Here is a 20,954-nt window from a genome sequence, read left to right as displayed (position 1 = left end):
GCAAGGGAATGCCCTTGTTTGACCATGTCTCTTTACCTTATACTATTTACTCTTGCTTGGTTGTAAATATAGAAAAACTAGCATCATTTTCCAGATCGTTGTTTGCCAAACCTCATATTGTTTCTTATTTCTTGCTTTATATGTATGTCTAAATATGGTTATGACTGAAGCTAGAATGAAATAGGAAAAAGGTAAGTAATAAAGCTATCTTTAACTTACAGGTTGCAGAAGCAGAGGAAAATTATGCTGATGATGGAGGTGGAGGTCTTAACGACCTTGCGACTAACCACACCAGTTCAACTCAATTTATTACACTCCCCCTTTTTAAGGACTAAGATCTGTGCATGGCAAATCAAAAAAGCCACTAACTCAAAAATATATATTGGATCGATGTAATCGTATTACAGAATCTTGTCATCTGTTTCATGGTACTTCTACGCTAACTATGCTATTGTTTGGTTATCACTGATGTCTGCAATAAAGTTTAGAACCCATATCAAGGTCTGATTTTTATGGTTCTAACAGAAGCATCATCAATCTATTATTGTGTATGTGATCCTCTTGTGTGTAATCGTGTATATGTGTGGACGTTTGGCTGGTGAATGGGTAAATATAATATAGAGATGTGGTACAGTGGTATGGTGCCACTACATTCAAGAGCTTCACCAGGAGGAAAGGTTTATATTTATTTTTTAATTTTTCAGATTTAACCACTGGAAACAGGCTACGTGGCGCTGACATTTCTCTCTAAGCAAAATATCGGTTTTAGTTCACTGGTAAGACGTGGTAAACTTTGATAGGTAAAAAGTAAAGCTACATTCCTTTTGATGGGATGACTCACCAAAGTGATCCAACCATTATATATACTACTTCACAGAAAGTTGGTGCCCAATTTAGACATTCTACAATTTTTCTAAAGTTAACGCGCGACAATGATTACTAGCTCAACTGATTAAGGTGAGATAAACAAAAGCTTGAATTTTTAAAGGGGAAGCTTATGGGTTTAAGTCCTGCTTGTGACAAAAATATAGGGGTTTCAGGATGGATCGAAGAGTTTCTCACCAATTGGGTTTTCTCTTGGAGGTGAAATCAAGATGATTAGCTGGGCTAGTGACCTGTCAATAATCCCGATTTATATAGTTGTGTGCATTTGACTATCAACGAGAATGTTTCAATATTGTTAGTGCGACAACCTGTAAAATAAAATGTATTATAATATTTCATAATCGAGATTAAGATATGTTTAAACTGGATTATGCGAGATTTAAGGCCCATAAGTGGAAAATATTATTTTATTATGAGAATAAAGGAAATATATTTAATGGAAAATGCCTGCGAAGTCAAACCGAATAAGGGAATTTTTGATATAAGTTATGAAGAAACGAACATTTTCGGTTTATATCCAACCCGATATTCGAGAAAATATTCATGGATGAATCCATTTGAATATTTTAGAGGATTGAAAACCGAGAATGCAAGCGAAAATGTTATTCGATTCTGAGTTAAAATGAAACAGGAACAAGCAAATTAGTATTTTCGAACACGGTCATTAAAAGTACGGGTATCGAGGAGTTCGTAAAAATAAATGCTGACGTCATAATTGAGATTTTATTATTTGGACAAAATAAATCAAATCGAGATAATAATCTTAGATGAATATTTTTAAGTATTTCGGGTTAATGCGGAATCGACACCACCTAAACGAACAACAATAATTTATTTTGAAAAATAAAAAAAAAAAGACAAGCTGGGTCAGAACTGATACAAATAACTTAAAAAACAATACAAGGAAAATATAACGTCGCTCGAAGTAGTGGGTTCGTTGAAGCAAGAGACCGACACGCGAAGGGAGATCGCGGATGAAACCTCACCACTATAAATAGTGGGTCACCTCCACATTTCTTCATAATTAAGAGAGAGAGAGAGATCTAGAAGTTTACCAGCGGCGGCCGTGGTGGTCCGGTGGCAGTCCGGCCGTGGCCGGCGTGGCGGCGCTAGTCAGGCACAGTGGTGAGCGGCGGTCATAGCCCGTTTTCGCTCCAAAACCATTTTTCGACGTCTCGAACGAGATGGTGAGCTCTGATCGTCCTAATTCTAAGCTTATACTTATTAAAAATGAGTTTTAAAATCTAGACAGATTGTTCTAGATTTGCGTGCTTTCAAAGATCATGTTGGTATGTAAGATCTAACGGTCCGATCATTTTTATTTTTTTATAGAGGGTTCATAATACAGAGGTAATCATTTTGAACGGTAGAGATAAGGATCAGAGTAGTTTAAGCTTGGCTTCTAGACCCGCTTTCATGTTCACTTTGCTGGGTGGATTCTGAAAACGCAGATATAAAGAAACGTATATTCCTGGAAATCCAAGTGTCAGTTCGACTTGAAAATTTCAGTGAACCGTCCTATCACATAGATATTTTATTAGTCTGAAGGAATCGATGATCAGATGATTGGGTGATGAGTTATAAGCTTCGTAAGTTACTATTCAGATTTTAGAACGAAAATAATTTCTTAAAACGAGTTGCATGTAGGTTTTGAGGTGTCGTACGAACTATACGAGACCGGAGAAATGTTCATGATGCAAAAATGAACACGTTGATATTTTCGGATCGCGTTGCATGCGGGTTTTGAGGCATATCTTTTATATCTTTAAGTATTGAAAAAGTTAGATAACGAGATATTAGTATAAATATTGTTATTGGAAATAACTTGGACAACGAAAATGTTGTTAATATTTATTTAGAGAACCGTTAGTTAATATCTAGTTTTAAAAACGGTACAATCAAGACTTGGACGATATCGTGTATAATTATGCTATAAAAGTATATATATGATGGTTAGACTAAAACATTTTCATTCGGTTAATTGATTAATTAAAGAATATTATTTTATCATAAACATATACTCTTTAATAAATAACCTTCAAGTTTAATTTTGAAAATATATGTTAGTTTTATAATGGATATTTGAAAATAACCTGTTCAAATATAAGTATTGGATATTTTGAAACATTCGATTAAGTTACGATTTTCTTTAACAATAAAAGCTCATAATTTGATTATTATACTTACAATAAATAAGACACGTTAGGATAAATGAGTTAAGTTAAAATACAATCTTATTTGTATATGTGTTCACATGTTAATATACTTTGTATTAACATAAGAATCCAGTTATTATTGGATAAGTGTTATTATGATTTTGACATCATTGGTTGTGTATCACCTGGTATGTATTATTTGTGCGGAGGCAACTATGAGTTTCTCACAATCCCCATTTTTAAATGTTTTTAATGTTTATAAATGTTATGGGGGGAAGAGCCCGCTTAATGAATTGCATTTTATTTTTACAGTCGTATTAAATGGGATGAATTAAATTAGACATACATGAGTAGAAATGCCCTGCTATGGAAGAAATACCTGGTCGTTATAGCCGTTAACCTTGGATTATGACATAGAAATATGGTATGTTTCGGGTGACGCCCGTCACTTTTCCAGTTACTCAGGTTTAAAAGGGGATGAATATTTTGAGTATGGTATGTTTCGGGTTATTGATTTAATAGTCATACATGTGTCACATGTAATACTCTTAAATAGACAGAAATATACATATATTTTTTTTATATTCAACTTGACCAGCATAAGTGGCAACAACATAACAACGTTTAACATCCATAAATATAGTATTAAGCTAATTAACAAAATGCGGAAGTAATAAAGACGACTCTTGTGTCCGGTTCGCATCACGACTTGATCTTCTTCCGGTACCATAAGCTTTTAGTTACATGATAGTTACGACCATAAAACATTTAGTAACTTATTATATAAAAGAGTAGTCGACTCCAAAGTGTGAAATAGTAAAATCATAAAATATGTCCGTCGCATAGCGCGACAGATTTTGGAACCAAACCGTCACATTGCATGACGACTGATGAGTTGACTCGAGTGGGTTGACCGTCTCCCTCGTGCTGCAGGTGCCATTGTTGCATCCCGCTGAAGTTAGCAGGTGCCTAGATTTGCAGTTCCCTAATATTATCAGGTGTCTTGATTTGCAACCCTCTAATATTAGCTGGTAGCCAAATTTACACCCCTCTTATATTAGTAAATAATATCTATACTGCACTCCACTTATGCTAACAGGTGACTAGTTTTGCACTCCTCTAACATTAGCAGGCGTCCAGTTTTACACCCCTCTTATATTAGCAAGTGTCTATGCTGCAATCCACTTAAGTTAACAAGTGTCTAGATTTGCACTCCTCTAATATTAGCATGTGTCCAGTTTTACACCCCCCTTATATTAGCAAGTGTCTATGCTGGAATCCACTTAAGTTAACAGGTATCTAGATTTGCACTTCTCTAATATTAGCAGGTGGCCAGATCTACACCCCTCTTATATTAACAAGTTCTTGTTTTCTTTCTATTCTTAATTTCGGTTTCTAATCCGAATTACTTGTCCCGTTAAGGGTATTTCTGTCATTAATGTATTCTATTTTCTTCAAGTAAAAGCTCTCATTTTCATCCAAGCGTAAAATACTTTATGGTTGGTATATAGTCACACCTCGATCTCTACGACTCCATGGTTGTCTATACCTTGGTTTCATTGCCAATGTCGGTTTAAGGCCATATATACCATGGACGACCCATTCGATTCATTCTTGTGATTTCCATCACTTGTGAATAAATCCAACGCCATCATTTAATTCCTCAATGGTCATAGCCATCTTTCATATACTTAGGACGTCGCCTTTTCCTGTATGACTTCATAAGTCATTTACATGTCGGTTTTGATAAGTCTTTTATTAAGTTGTGAAAACTTATTTTTTTTATTATTCGAACCAATAATCAAACTTCTTCCAATCATTATGCCAAGATACCTAAATTGATATAATTTTGTAACATAATAAAATGCAACATCTAGTCACGTACCTTAAAGCTTCCCTTTTTGTTTAGCGTCCCGTCCGGTTTGATCTTCCGGATTGTCATTCGAGTTGCTTATAAATCACAACCCGGTTACTCATGAGGACACTTTTCCTTCTTAAATCCTACTTATTAACATATGCCAATATTATCCAAAGAGTTCATATCAACCTCCTTATGGCATGCTATGCATCATATTTCTCATTCAAGCATTTCATTAGACACCTTGTAGACATGATTTCTAAGTTGTACATTTAGTTAAATTTCATAACTTTCAACCACTTTATATAATCTTAGTTTCATTCAAATCTCACAAACAATCAATTTATATGTAAAAGCCAATTCAATCAATGCTAGTACAATACCTATTGTTCATGAAATTGGGGTTCTTCACCTTAAGGTTAAAACCCACTTCATATTAGACTTGAACTCTAACAAACAAGTAATTTGTGCCAAGTACTTCACAATTTCAATATTTATGATGAATTTAAGCATTCATGCACTGTCAATTTCGCCATATGATTATAATCCATTTACTAATTGCAAGTATTCTACTTGTCAACTTCCACTACTATAATCAAATATGATTTCAAGACATGCCTTATGATCACCAAGTTGAGATGATCACCAATTTACATGGGTTACGTCACTAATTAGGATGTCAATTTGGGGAATTAGTTCCACAAGGGTTTTTCTTTTTTCATCCTGATGATGGACACACACATACATGCATGTGTCTCCCCCCCCCCCCCCCACACACACAACTGTTATATGTTACAATCTCTAGTTTTATCATGTACACAATCGGCCCTTGTACTTTGGTTAGTTATTTAAAAGACCCCGTTACACTTTAATCTAGTTAACCAAGTTAAATTCTTAGTTGCCACCATTTTGTTTTGCCAAATGACACTTAATACACGTATACGTTAATTCACATATAATATTTTGGAGGTGTTACATCATATTCTTAGCTAGTTTATGACTAATATGGTTTGTTTAAAGAAATAAAATGTTAATATTATAAACTTTGGAAAAAAGTTCGTTTAAATGCTACCTTCCTAAGACCTCGAAGAGAATTTAGTGTGAAAATATGATTTCACACTTTGGATTAAAAGGGTTATATTTTTATGCTTTGGAAATTAAAACGAAAGTTGACTTCAGGCCGATATGGACAAAGAAAATATTTCTTGAAATTTACCTTTGTAACGAAAGAAGAATGGTGTAAATATTTATAAAAGAAAATGCTTTGATTTAAATATTCGGCTTATAAATTGAGAAATCACCAACCTTGTGCTGACATATTTTAAACGTGTTTTTCAGGTAACTTTGATGGAAGCTTCGTGAAGGAATGTGAGAAAAACGGGTTTTGTGTTCGAACCCCAAAATGCTGGGCAAAACGTTTTTAATAAATATGTACATGTAAATTTGTGTACGAATATTTTATATTAAAAATAAATGTCCAACTCGTATAAATGTTCGTGTTTGAATATTATTTTCTACACAATGTCTGTCACCACCCAAATTAGCATAATTAAGTCTTTCACTGTTTAAATTAATGATTTTGGGATGTGACAGCTAGTATTCTTTGTATTTAACAATTAAAAAATAGTTGAGTGAAACGTGGTTGGGTGATAGTATTTTCATGAAGGAATAAGCATTTTTATTATCGGTAACGTACCTCACCGAATCGATACTGTGCGGGCAATATCGGTACCGTACTAGCTAATATTCACTTTTATGTTTTTCAGCTTTGGTATGAGTTGGTTTCAATACTTTTTACTAATTTTTCACTATTAGTTTTGAACCAAGAGTGTACCCTTATAAGTTATAACCAGTACAGTATTCGGTTTGTGTTTTACGCATTTTCAGTTTAGGTATTTTCGATACTGGTTCCAGCATATCAAACCCATACCAACCGAACAACACGATTAGTATTCGCATTCATTTTATAGGTTTCAGCTTCGTAATGTATCGGTTTCGGTGTTTTTTTGGCCGCCACTTATATCATACTCCTATAATTGGTATGTCATCCTGTTTGTTTGTTCTTTTTTTCTCATTCTCGATTTCGATATTTTGGAAATCAATCTCATTTATATTTTATAACTTTCATAATTATTTTTAACATTCTACAAGGGAGATAAAAATGAGAAGTATGAGAATGATTTGTAGCCACACAAGAAACCTTTAAAAAAATAATAAGAAAATCATAACTCAAAATTTAATAAAAAACGAAAAAAGTAAAAAACACAAAAATATTTCCACTGTCTTTTTCGTTCTGAAAAAAAAGGATACAATGTTGAGTGGAAAAGATCGTTGTGTCTTTTTGTTTATCATTGTGTTTTGTGTTTATTTTCGTCATTGATTGTGACTTTTTTCCTTGACGTTGTGTCTTTTTTTTCTTAATGTTGTATTATATTACTCAATATTATGTTATATTTTGTTCGGTATTGTGTTATATTTTGTGATCTATTGTGTATCTTTTAGTTATAATTTTGTTTTTTGTTCATTTCGTCGTTGCGTCTTTGATCTCGGCATTGCATCTTTTCATCAGATTTTTTTTAACGGGAATAATGGGGGAAACATTTTAGTTTTTTATTTATATTTTGAATTATGATTTTTTTAATGATTTTTTTAATTTATTTTTAAGGGATTTTTTGTATGGTTATAATCCTTCCCACACTTCTGATTTTAACTTTACTCGTACTAATATTTTATAAATTTTTTACTTAAATATATTTTCTTTTAAATAATAGAACGCCTTACGTACGTACGTAAGCAAATAATATTATAGATTTCCCGTTACATCATAGGAGAAACCCAACCCTCTTGGAAGACAATAAATGCCAAATTGGTTATGATGATCTTCATTTATAAGAAAGAAAAACCAGGTCCATTAGCATGCAACAGCTTTAAAACGAAGAAAGCATTTTATTCTTTTTAATTATTCATAGAAATTATCGAAAGAATAAATGGACTTATTTATCAAAGAAATGATAGTTATAATTGGACTTATTTATAAATGATAGTTAACAAAAACAAGTATTTCTATCCATGTATTACCACGGAGTATACTAAATGCATGATACGCTAGAAAGCTACTGTGTGTTGTTGTGGGGATGTGACAGGAACTCAGCAAGTATCAGTTCGGTTTATAACGGTAAAACTTTTGTAGCAAAAGTTAGAAATTTTAAAAAGCTTAAGTTTAGCCAAATTTAAAAGTGTATAGCCAATATTCTATATTGTTTATTAGGATTGTATATGTCGTTCTAGTTTGCTTTTAGTTGATGTATTACATATTCGGTACGTTTATTTTGTACGATAAATATGTAAACTTTGGATAAATGACTACCCTATAAAAGGGTCACTTAACCCATTTCTCCAAACAACTCTAAGAGCATTCCCAACCCATTCCCTAACCTATATCCATATATATCATATAATTACACTACAAATTACTGTTTTTTCTCTCTCTTATTTAATTAAATAATATTTTTTATATATTTATCATTATTTTTCTCTTTCCTCCACTCACATCCACTTTTCAAAAATATTATAAAATTATAAGGTATGAATAGTGAATCCTCATATTTAACTTTCCTATATAACATTTTCTCTCTCCTCTACTCACAACCATACCATATAATTTACAAATCATTCTCACATATTTTAAGGGAATGAGCTGAGAATGCTCTAACAACTCAATTCAAACTACTCTCTTGGAAATAACGTTTCTCTTTCCACACTTCATTTTTTTTCTCTTTTATAATAACAAAACTAAGATATGAGATCCGAGTGTTATCGGTGATTTCTGCTAACCAACAACACAGATTGATCCGAGTAAAGTTGTGAGATCCATCTAGAGGACCTACAAGTGTTATCAAAGCTTTTGGCTCGACTTTTTGTGGTTTTCGGGTCAAACTTTTCGGATTTTGATCTTAGCTTTTTGTTAGATTTGAGGTTGTTTTTTTCTGTGTTATCAACTTCTTTTGGAGTCCCTTACCTTAAAAATACACGAGAATCACCAAATCTAAGATTTTAGTGTTTTATGTTTTTTTGTCTGAGCTCAGATTCGTATTAAAAACTCAGATCTAGGACGATTTATTGATTTTTAGAAAGAAAAAAAAATCACTGTAGCAGTCACTTCTGATACTGTAGCAGTCGCTTTATGGGGGTACTGTAGCAATCGCGAGTATTTTAGCAATCGCATCGCACGAGGGGGGGGGACTGTAGCAATCATGTCGCACGGGTACTGTAGCAAAGCGAGTCGCATCGCATGGGTACTGTAGCAATCACATCGCACGGGTACTGTAGCAATCGCATCGCACCGGGGGGGGGGGACTGTAGCAACTCGGGAACTGTAGCAAAATGAGTCGCATGAGCACTGCAGCAACTCGGATACGGTAGCAAATCGAGTCGCATGAGCACTGTAGCAACTCGGGTACTGTAGCAAAAAAAAAATTTTTTTTAATTTTTTCTCTTTAAAAAAAACTAATCGAGTTAAAAAAAATATCTTAAGAACCTGAGCTTGGAGAAAATCTGGATAAGGGAGAAAATCGAAAGGAAAAATTAAAAAGAGAATTCGAAATGTTTAAACATATTCAAGGAGAATCGGTTGCCTCTCTCATCAACAGATTTGAGTCAGTCGTCACTAAAATGAGAAATGTCGGTATCATTAATGGTTTGTCTGAGATCAACATGAAGATATTGAATTCACTACTTTACACATGGAACATCAATATGGTTACCATAAAGAGAACCACAAACCTGAATACTATAACACTCTTAAAGTTGACTTCTACCATTAAGTCTTTTGAAATAATGGAAGATAAGGTCTGATATAAAAAAACAGTCCAAAGAAAATAAAACTCGGACAAGTGTTGCAAGTGGAAGCAGTCATGCATGTCCTATCCTTCCTGAGGTACACACAAATCTATGCACAAGCCTGCATTCATAAAGTTGAGTTATATAGATAAAACTATGATGTTGTTTTAAAAGAGAACTCACAGTTAAAAAGTCTGAATAACCAATATGTCAAAGGTGATAAGATTTACACCACCAAGATAAAAACTCACCATGATAACATTGCTAATTTAAAATTAAAGATTTTTCAATCACAAAAGAAAGTTGAATATTATAAAAATATAGTTATAAATTTGAAAGCTAAAATTGAGAAGTTAGAAACTGAGCTTTCAGACAAAAAATTAACTTCTGAAAAACATGAGAAAGTTGTTGAAAAATTTGAGTTAGCATCATGTAAGTTAAATGATATTCTTGGAGAACAGAGGATTGCTAAACTAAGGTCGGGACTAGGTTATGATTATACAGCTGTGCCTCCACCAAATGATGACAATTACACTAGCGTACCTCACTTTAGTTATAACACCCTTCCAGAGGAAGAGATGGTATATGGAATTGGTTACGTACCAAAACCAGTAACATTTATTCCACCAGCTTCTAAAGCAACTGCTCCAATACCTGTAACTGTTGATTCTAGTGGTGATTTATCTTGTTTAGCAGGTTGTTTTGAAGAAAGTGGGTCGGTGGAAACAGACACGAGTTGTGATTATGAAACCGTTTGTGATGAAACTTTTGTTGAAAAATGTGTATATGAAAGTAGGCCTGTTGAGGTGAACATATCAAGTTGTTCATCATCAAGTTGTGAGACTAAGGATAATTCAAGTAAAAATAAAGTTTTTGAAAATGAAAAGGTAAGTACTTCGTGTAAATATGTTCCACCAAGTAAACGATCATTTTCTCAAACAACAAATCAATTAAAGAATCCTTAGTTATACAACTTCTATGATAACGACTACTATGGCCATTGTCAACAAAATTTTGTTAATCCATATTACACAATGTGTTATATAATCATGTTCCTTTCCAAGGATCACCTTTCCCATCACACCAACCACATTATAGTTCAGACGAGTTCTATGGCACTCCTAGGAAAAAGTGTTGTTTTGTGTGTGGTCACTCTTCTCACCTCGCAAGACATTGCAAGCACTGTTCAAGCAACAAATTGATATTCAAAGGCAGCTTAGTCAGTCCCCAAAAAGAGCTTTCAGTAGCTCTAATTCAAGGACTGATCAAGCCGATAGTGAACCCAGTGAAATGGATGTGAGATCCAAAGTAAATAAATTAAAACACAAAAAGAAACCTTTTTGGAAAACCAAAAAGGATAAAATCAAAAAGGATCCTAAGATTGTAAAGTATGAGGATTCACCAAGAACAGTTTCAAAATCAAGAAAAGAAAAGTCCAAAATTGCCAAAACCAAGGAACAAGTTTTTACTTAGATTCCTAAGGACTGTTATTCATCAAGTGAGGCTCCAACAAGAAATAAATTGTTTTCAGGAAATAAAATTAAGTTTGGTCGGTTTACGATTGACCTTCCAGGGATAAAAGTAACCCGGGAACCCATGTCTATTTAAACGCTTAGTGCATGCAGGGTCAATCAAGGAGGACTATCAATAGTATTAGGTACTTAGATAGTGATTGAACCCGGCATTTGATGGGAGACGAACCCTTAGTATTTGATGCTAAACCATTCAATGGCGGATTCGAGTCTTTCATAAGCGACATGGGAGGAAAAACTTCAAGGAAGGGAAGCTTTGTTTAAATGGTTCAACAAAAACTTATTGAGCGTTCCTCAAACTAACCTTGTCCAACTACTTATCTCAAGTGATGGATCCAGCATAGCTGTTGGGTCTTGGTTTGAATCTCTTCAACTTTGTTATACAATGTGATAATGCATGCTTAAGATAGTCCATCTGACAACAACTTTGCTAACCTTTTCACTGACGCCTGCATCGATCATGCCCGATTTGAATTTCTGGTCGAATCGCTCGGCATGATCAATTTTTATTAAAACAACCTATCTATCTTTTTGTATATAAAATTGTAAATATTTTAAAATATGTCACAATCTAAAATGAGTCATTTGACTTAACAAAAATATTTTAGGTTCTTTTAAGAAAATCAAAAAAACTTTTCTAAAAGTACTATCCCGTTAAGAGGGAGCTCCTGTTTAGAGGGAGACAGATAATTAAAACTTTTAAATTTTGAGAAATTGATCTGAACTTGGAAAGTGATAAGAAATTATCTCTAACAATTCTAGCACATGAAAAGAATAGATCAAAAGCCAACAAGATCATTTCTTGATGTGTAGATAGGCTTGACAAATGAGTACGTGTCATGGTGATATAAACATAAACATCTGCCTATGCTAGTGGTTACACGTTATGAAGCGGTTGCTGACTCCAACTAAAGTCATATCAATGAAGGCAGAAACGAAAATAACATGTTACACCCAAGTCTCTCTTTACCTGATCACAATTGTCTTATGTAATCAAGTGTCAATTTTAATTTTGTTGAGTCAAAAAAAGTGTCAAGAAAAGGAGTCAGAAAATAAAAAGAAAAGAAAAACAAAACTGAAAAGTTGTCTATCTTAGGATTTTTAACTTCTAATTTATTTCTTCATTTATATTGATTCAAGCCTTGGACTTTCTCTGCGAGATAATATGGTATTATCCGACCTGAATTTTAAGGCCCTGAGTCTACTGCTTTGTTTTGCTTTCTTTCTTTTGTTCAAGCTTTGGACTTTCTCTGCGCGATAATATGGTATTATCCGACTTGATTGTTAAAGCCCTGAACTTCTGCTTTATTTTAATCTTTCTAGATGGAGTCAAATGCCCAAAATAAAGTGTCAAATGTGTTAATAAGCGTACTATGATCAGATAGGAAAGGTTTAAGTCAAATTGAGGTGACATGTGAAAGCAAATTAAGCCCGAGGTATGATGGAGTCTGCAATTCGTCGGATTAAATGGGGACCACACTAGCATTGTGCCTAATCTATATCTTAACAATCACTATGGCATTCGTCAATTTTCGATTCGTATTTGTATTTGTAAACCCGACCCGTTGGGTCGTTTGGTTATTTTGTCATGATTATTAATAAGTATTGTCGACATTTATGTTCAAACGTTCGTTCATTTATTACTACGTTCCATTACTCGAAGCTTATCGATAAACCGCTTAAACGCGTAAATAATCCAAAACCGAAAACTATATAATTTAATTATAAAGTTTAAGGTTAAAAGTGTAAACTTTAAAAACCTATTATTAACTTAAAAGAAATTTAAATTCCATTTAATAAGTTTATTAAACTTCAGGGTTCAAAGTGCAACATATTTAAAATATATTAATATTAATTAAAACTTTACCCAACCCTCCACCCCTTTCCCCATCCTCGTTATTCTGGCGAACCTCCGGTGCCCGGAATCCGACACCGGAGGTAGCCGTTACACCCTTAAACGCGTTTTTAACTTGAATTGTTTATATAAAGACGTTTCTCCGTTGACATGAAACATTAACCAACCAATTAATTGCGTTTCCTTGCCGTAAAACACCCCGTAATCACTGCTGGAAATTCCGGAAAATCAAATCATCAAATTAACACGTACACGCTCCGCCAATTAGTATAAATAGGAGCCTAAGCTCCATTACAACTTGCTCATTCTCTCCAATTCCTCTCTACTACACAGATTTCTCTGTAATTGGGAGACTTCTCTACAATATTTTCCGGTAACCGGGTTTCGACCAAAACAACACCTTTTAAGGTAATTTTTATATGCAATTTAACGGCGTTTAACCTATAATCAAAACCCCTAAACTTATTGGAACAAGTATTGAACAGATTCGTCAATTGGAAATTTAGGGTTTATGTTCTTGAAATAGGAAGAAGATGAACTGTAACTATTATATATATATATGATGTTTTTCAAGTATAAAACGAATCTGATATATAGACCAACTGGTTAACCTATGATAATAACACACAACAGACCCGGGTTCGAAACCCGGGTCACACACCCTTTCTTTCTTTTTGTTAAAGCTATGTATATTATTATTAATTAAAAACCATAGAAAACTAATTATATATATATATATATATATTTGAAACCATGACCTAAACGAATATTAAGCTTAGAGCAGCTGGTTATACACTGAACTTATAACCCTCAAGACCCGGGTTTGAAACCCGGGTCAGTCACGTTTTTTTTAATATTATTTAATAACAGGTTATTTATTAATAACTAATAAATCATTTTAATCAATTAAAAATCAAAATAAAATTATAAAAACCTTTTTAAGTTAGATAAAAATTTTGTAAATTAACTATAAAATATATATCACCTTTTTTTATTTAAAAACCAAGTTTCTCGTTTTCATAAACCGAATTTAAAAATCGTTTAGTAAACATAAAGTAAACTTTAAACTTCTAAAAATTGTTTAGTCAACACAATAAATATGAATACAACTTATAAACAATAGTTCAAGCTTTTCAAACATATGAACTTCGTTTTCCCGTCATTAAAATGCTTAAATCATATTAATAACCAATTTCCGTTAAAACTTAAATGATAATATTTTAATTAAAGAATACAAGATAACATGAAATATCCAATAAAAATACAATCCCGTAAGGTTATCGATTGAGTCTTGTGTTTATCTATTTTAGTTGGTATTGATCACACGATTCGGCTTCCGTGACGTGTTCGGTGGTTGCATTCTTCAACGTTTACAAGCCTCTTTATTTACCTAATTCATAAGGTGAGTTTTTCACCACCCCTTTTTAATGTTTTAATGTTTTTGGGTAGCATTGTATCCTTATAAAAATTCAAGGATTGATTCTTCTATTACAAAACAATGACTCATATATGGACTTGTGTGTTACTTGTATTACTTGCACGAATATTACTTGCACGATTGGGAAGCCTCATTAAGTATGATCATACGCCCCCCTTTGCACTCTGGTCCATTTGTATCAAGTGGAAAAGGGCCTCATTATCCGAGTACGTTGATTGCTATCAAGTGGAAAGGACCTTACTTGAGCGATTACCCGAGTACGTTGGTTGTTACCAATTGGAAAGGACTTACTTGCTCGTTTATCAGTTGTTCATAAGTTGTACGGTTTTTATGTATGTATTTAAAACTGTGGAAACTCACCGGCTATTTATGGCTGACTTTATTTTATACATATGTTACAGGTACCGTGATTAGAGGATGAAGGACTAAAAGACACTTAGAATACCTAGGCTATTTAATAAACGAGACATTTGTTTTTGTTATGATTTGATTTCAACTTGTATTCTTATTTGAACTTGTGTTATTTGGGTTATTAATGAATTAATGTTATTATGGTCACAAAATAGTGTCACGTGTGTTTGAACAATCTGTTCGTCACACTCGGGCATTTCTGCTTAAGCCGGGGTGTTACAATCACCTTGGCATCCAAATACTTGTTAAGTTTAAAGTGGACAAATTATATCTACAATTGCTTTGGGTTCTTGGCATAATAATGTTCAAATAGAAGTGTGATCTAGAATGTTAACAGATAATGTGATTCCATGTTGTGATCTTTCTCACAAAAATAATTTAGAAAAATTTTAAGTAAATATTTTTTATATATAATATTAATTTAATCTTTACTCCTATCTTTTATTTTTTTCTTCTATTTTATTTTATGTTTCAATTTCAAAATATTATGTATATATTTTTGTAATTTTAAAATATATTTAAATGCCAAAAAGATTTTAAGTTTTTATTGTGTTCGTACATATCTTATTAAACCTTGTTTTATTCAAAATCATGTGTTTTGTAGTCAAGGTCGTTCATGCAAAGTTTGTTGGAAACCTAGGACTTAAACAAATCATTTACAAGTTGAAGGTCTAAAAATGGGAGGATATGTGAACAAATTCTTCTTTAACCCTCGAGAGGGTCTATGAACGAATCTTATCGTTCTAAGTTTTGTGCAGTTATACATGGACAGGTAGATCAAGATCAAGTCTGCTTGGAGTTCCAGATGCTAAAGCATTTAAAAGAAAACGAGAACGTGAAAGTTGGTGGTTGATCCTAAAAAGGAACTGACTGTATCTGAAGACAAGGAAAGAAACCAGTCAGCACAAGAAAGTCAACAAAAGAAAATTAAATGTTGAGCCTCCCGCATTTGACGTTTCTAAAATTTGCCGTTGGCGATCCTTCCCAGAAAATGAAATTCAAGTCTACAAGACCGGAAAATAAAGGTTTGTCCAAAATCCAATCTGGTTCAAGATCATGGATCAAGATAAATACTAAGTTTCAAGAAATAAAGACGAAGCAAAGAACTTGACGAAGGTTCCTCGATATACTCAATCCTAGAGGGAGATTGTAGGGCCAATATTCTATACTGTTTATTAGGATTGTGTATGTCATTCTAGTTTGCTTTTAGTCGATGTATTACGCACTTGGTACGTTTATTTGTACGATAAATATGTAAACTTTGGAGAAATTGGGACCCTATAAAAGGGTCACTTAACCCATTTCTCCAAACAACTCTAACAACTCAATTCAAACTACTCTCTTGGAAATAAAAGTTTCTTTCTCCACACTTCATTTTTTTCTCTCTTTTATAATAACAAAACTAAAGATACGAGATCCAAGTGTTGTCGGTGATTTCCGCTAACCAACAACACGGATTGATCCGAGTAAAGTTGTGAGATCCATCTAGAGGACCTATAGAAAGTCTAAAACTTTTATTATAAAAGTGTAATACGTTTTTGTTCAAAGTTAAAAGGCAAACTGTTTTGTGGTAAATGTTTGTGTTACCAAAGTTGAAGGGGCAGATAAAGTTTCAAGCAACTCCCGCCAATATCCACGTTAGGAAATTAAAAACATAAGTAGATACGAAAGTTTGGTGTACAATGTTCGAAGGAGTCTAAAGTTCTTAGGAGGTCAAAGTTTTTTCATCAAAGTTGAGAGGCCAATATGTAAATGGTAAAAGTTCAAAAGCTAAGGAGACCAAACTTGTTTTATTAAAGTTAGGTATATTGGTTTTTAATGATCCTAACTATTGACTTTTGATAACTACTGGTCCCAACTAATAAATTGGCTACTGATGGTCCCAACTTTTAAAGTTTTTGTTCCTAATGGTCCGCGACTAACACGTTAGGAAATTAAAAACATAAGCAAATACGAAACTTTGGTGTACAAAGTTCGAAGGAGTCTAAAGTTCTTAGGAGTTCAAAGTTTGTTCATCAAAGTTGAGAGGCCAATATGTTATATGTAAATGGTAAAAGTTCAAAAGCTAAGGAGACCAAAACTTGTTTATTAAAGTTAGGTATATTGGTTTTTAATGATCCTAACTATTGTCTTTTGGTCACTACTGGCCCCAACTAATAAATTGGCTACTGATGGTTCCAACTTTTAAAGTTTTTTTTCCTAATGGTCCGCGACTAACAAAAACCTAACGCCGTTAGTTTCAGGTCGTCGGGAAAACGTTTTTTGCCAGAAAATTCAAATTTCTTGCCGGAAAACACCACCTGAACACCGCCAATTGACTCACCGCTAACCAACTACCATCACTTGAGCACCATCAACCGATTCCGACGATGGTTCTAGGGTTTCCGACGACCTCAATAATTGGGGCTTTACTAGAAAAGGGTTTCTAAAGGTCCGATACGAAGTTACCAAGATGTTTGGGACGAAAATGTTGAGTTTTCGGGAAAAAATCGTGTTTTCCGGCCAAACCCATTTTTCCAGCGACCTGAAACTAACGACGTTAGGATTTTGTTAGTCGCGGATCGTTAGGAACAAATACCTTAAAAGTTGGGACCATTAGTAGCCAATTCATTAATTAGAACCAGCAGTGACTAAAAGACAATAGTTGGGATGATTAAAAATCAATATACCTTAAAGTTAAGGGGGATCACAACTTTACATGTCTTTTAATACAACACATTATGTATATATCGTTGTATATATAAATGATATACATTTTTACCTTATATATTATTATCCAACTAGATAGATTCCTGGCACAACGGCATGTTGCGCCGGGTTAATGTTATTGATAGTCATACTCATACAACTTTTCAAACCGTGCGATGCGACTATAAGTCGAGGTGAATTCGATTAGTTCGGGGTTACAAAACCAGAAACAAACCAAAAAAAACTTTGTTAATGCCAAATACAACAAATTAACATAACATAAATGCGCATTGCGGTTGGCGAACCTACAAAATTTTGGTTGGTATTTGGTTATGGTGCTGAAAGTAAGGGAAAACATAAATTCTTCCACACCTAAATACAAAAATTTAACATATTTAAAATATAAAACAAAAATTCAGCGAACAAAAAAACACACGCATTGCAGTTGCGAACTGATACGAATTCGTTGATTATGGAATTGTCAAAAAAAACGTGATAAACAACTCACGTGTTGCGCTTGCGAACTAACGCGAATTCGATCAGAATCAATGTTGTCGGCACTAAATCGTACAAAGAATACCATGTGTTGTGGGCGCAAACCGACAAGAGTTCGGTCGGTATCGAGTTACGACACTGAAACTAAAGCAATAAGTTAATTCGTCCACACTCATAATACAACAAATTAACGTATTTAAATAAAAAATACTGCAACGAAAACAAAAAATATACGTACGTCGTGACCGCGAATTGACGCAGATTCATCTGGAATTGACGGACAAACAAAGTTGTTGCGAAAAAAACAATTGACGCAGATTCATCCGCAAGCTGACACGCATTCGGTAGAAAAAAAACCCCGCGTTTTATAAATTAGAAACAAAAAATAAATAAAAATAAAAAAGTCAACCAACCACGTAAGATCACTTGGACCCATTATGTGGTTACGTCGCCAAACTTCTCAATTATTATATATAATAATAATAATTACATTTTTCTTTAAACGTTTACATTAGTTAATTTTATTATATTTTTTTTAAAGAAAAAAGATAAATGCGTGGCTGTGTTTATTTTTTTCTTGACAGTCCATTACAAATTTTGTTAAAAACGGAGTTGTATTCAAAATAGAGATTATAGGTATTATAAGTTTTATTTAAGAGTTGTTACTGTATCATACCGTAATGAGCGGAACCAATTACGGCTGAATAAAATCAGTACTAGTATCGATATTATTAGAAGCATGAACCGGAAATGTTTTATGGTTTTCGCAGTCGTATACTTTTTTTTCTCGACATTCCGACATAACTTCTTTATTTCTTCTTTTTTTCAAAACAGAATTGTATATAAAATAGAATCGTTGTTGGTATTGTAAGCATTATGAGTTTGAGTTTGAAACTATACCGATCCGAAGTCAATTTCAGTGTCGCGACGCGCAACAACTACCACCTGGTTCTTAGTTCTTAGTAATTTACATAAATAGTCTAACGGTAGTGATCGAAATGACAAAAATGTCATTTAACTTGATAGAATTATCTAACAGTTCGCAAATAGGATGACAATGGTTCGTTAAAAAGTTGAGACACATGCCAAAAAAAGTTAAGAATTAAGTGTGTTTGTGTGCTTTCTTTCTTTTTTTTTTTTCAAAGCCAAATTTTATAAAGAACTAATACGAAAAAATCTCTAAAAGTAAACCAAGCTTTAACTCTTAAAAATTTTATTTCTGTTTTTTGAAAAGGAGTTACGATCATCTTTTAAGGTTATAAACTGTTAATCTTATATTTAAAGTTATAAAGTTAATAGACAAAACGAAAAGAAGTTATTTATTACATATAATAATAATCTGATTCTTTAAAATACATGCAAAAGATCGCATAAGAGAGTAATTAGTTTTAAAATGTCAATGAAGGTTAATATTGAATTATTATTAAAGTTAAAGGTTTATTTTGTTATGTTTATTTAAAGTTGGTTTATTTTAGTTAATTGAATTATAATAGGTTTAGAAAGTTTGCGTTGGAGAGAGTTTAATAATTGTTTTAGAGAGAAAGTTTAGTAGAACTATATATAAGGGTCTAGGATATTGTTTTTATTAAGTCTTTTTCCTTGTTAAGTTCATTTGATTATAATAAAAGAATCACGGGTCCCCCCCCCCCATCTTATCGTATGTTCGTTTGCTTGATCTGATTGTTGGATTCATTTGGGCCAAAATTATCTTGGGTGCGAACGATTTGCCAGATGCGATTGATATGGAAAAAGGACAGGAATTGAAGAAAGAAATAAGTTATGACCTTAGATGTTATCTTCCAAACCCTACCGGAAGACGTGATTCTTCAAATGGCCAAGTATTCTGAACTGAAGGATGTTTGGGGAGCACTAAGATTTCGTTATCTTTGTGTAGAAAGAATTCAGAAAGCTCGTATTCAAATGCTAAGAGTCGAGTTGGATGGATTGAAGATGGGGGGGACGAAAAGTATTGATGAATATGCAGTGAAGCTGAGTGGAGTACAGTCAAAGTACAAGAGTTTGAGAGCAGTGCTTAAAGAAGTGGTTTTGTAGGAAATTCTTGCATACATCGAAACAATGACGTTTGAAAATGTGGTTGGGTGTTTAAAGGCAAATGAAGAAAGAAACAAGTTCAAGAAGGTGAATGAAAGTTCATTCAAAAATCAGATCTTGTTCACCTAAACCGAAAAGAAAGTTCAAAACTACCGAGGACGTGGTAGAGACCATGGAAGAGGGAAACCAAGATGGAATAGTGACCATGAGAATGATGAATGGGGTGAAGACGAGAAAAAGTATCCTAAAGAATGGCAAGACAGAAGAAAGTGCATAACATGCTACAACTGTGATAAGATTGGGCATTACTCGAACGAATGTAAAGCACCAAGCAAGGGGCAAGAAAAAGTGAATTTGAAAAAGACAGAATATGATATTAATTATGCTTTGTACATGGCAGTTCTTCCAACAAAGAAAGTAAGTTTTAATGAAGAAAGGGTTATCCTTTGTGTATTTGAAAAGAATGAAGGGACATGGTATTTAGATAATGGTGCAAGTCATCATGTCACGAAAGAGATAGAGTTTTTCGCTACATTGGATGAACGAGTTTTGAGTGAAATGAATTTTGGTGATGGATCCGAGATTGAAATCAAAGGTAAATGTATGTGATTGTGGTAAGTAAGAATGGTGAAAGGAAAACCTATTATGATGTTTTCTATATGCCTAAGTTAAAGACTAATCCTCTAAGCTTGAGACAATTGGATGAAGAATGATATAAGATTGAAATAGCAAATGAGATATTGGC

General features: G+C 33.3%; 2 protein-coding genes across 2 annotated transcripts in view; one reads left to right on the top strand and one right to left on the bottom strand.

Moving 5' to 3' along the window:
* Nucleotides 1-20,954, top strand: part of LOC143548415 (agamous-like MADS-box protein AGL11) — a 155,469-nt gene that overhangs the window by 14,208 nt on the left and 120,307 nt on the right. The window lies entirely within an intron of this gene.
* Nucleotides 1-20,954, bottom strand: part of LOC143548414 (agamous-like MADS-box protein AGL27) — a 155,667-nt gene that overhangs the window by 53,537 nt on the left and 81,176 nt on the right. The window lies entirely within an intron of this gene.

Source organism: Bidens hawaiensis, unplaced genomic scaffold (genome assembly GCF_021521415.1).
Source record: "Bidens hawaiensis isolate Kalapana, Puna unplaced genomic scaffold, B.hawaiensis_p1.1 tig00015117_1, whole genome shotgun sequence".
Taxonomy (NCBI): domain Eukaryota; kingdom Viridiplantae; phylum Streptophyta; class Magnoliopsida; order Asterales; family Asteraceae; genus Bidens; species Bidens hawaiensis.
This window is presented reverse-complemented; position numbering and strand designations above follow the sequence as displayed.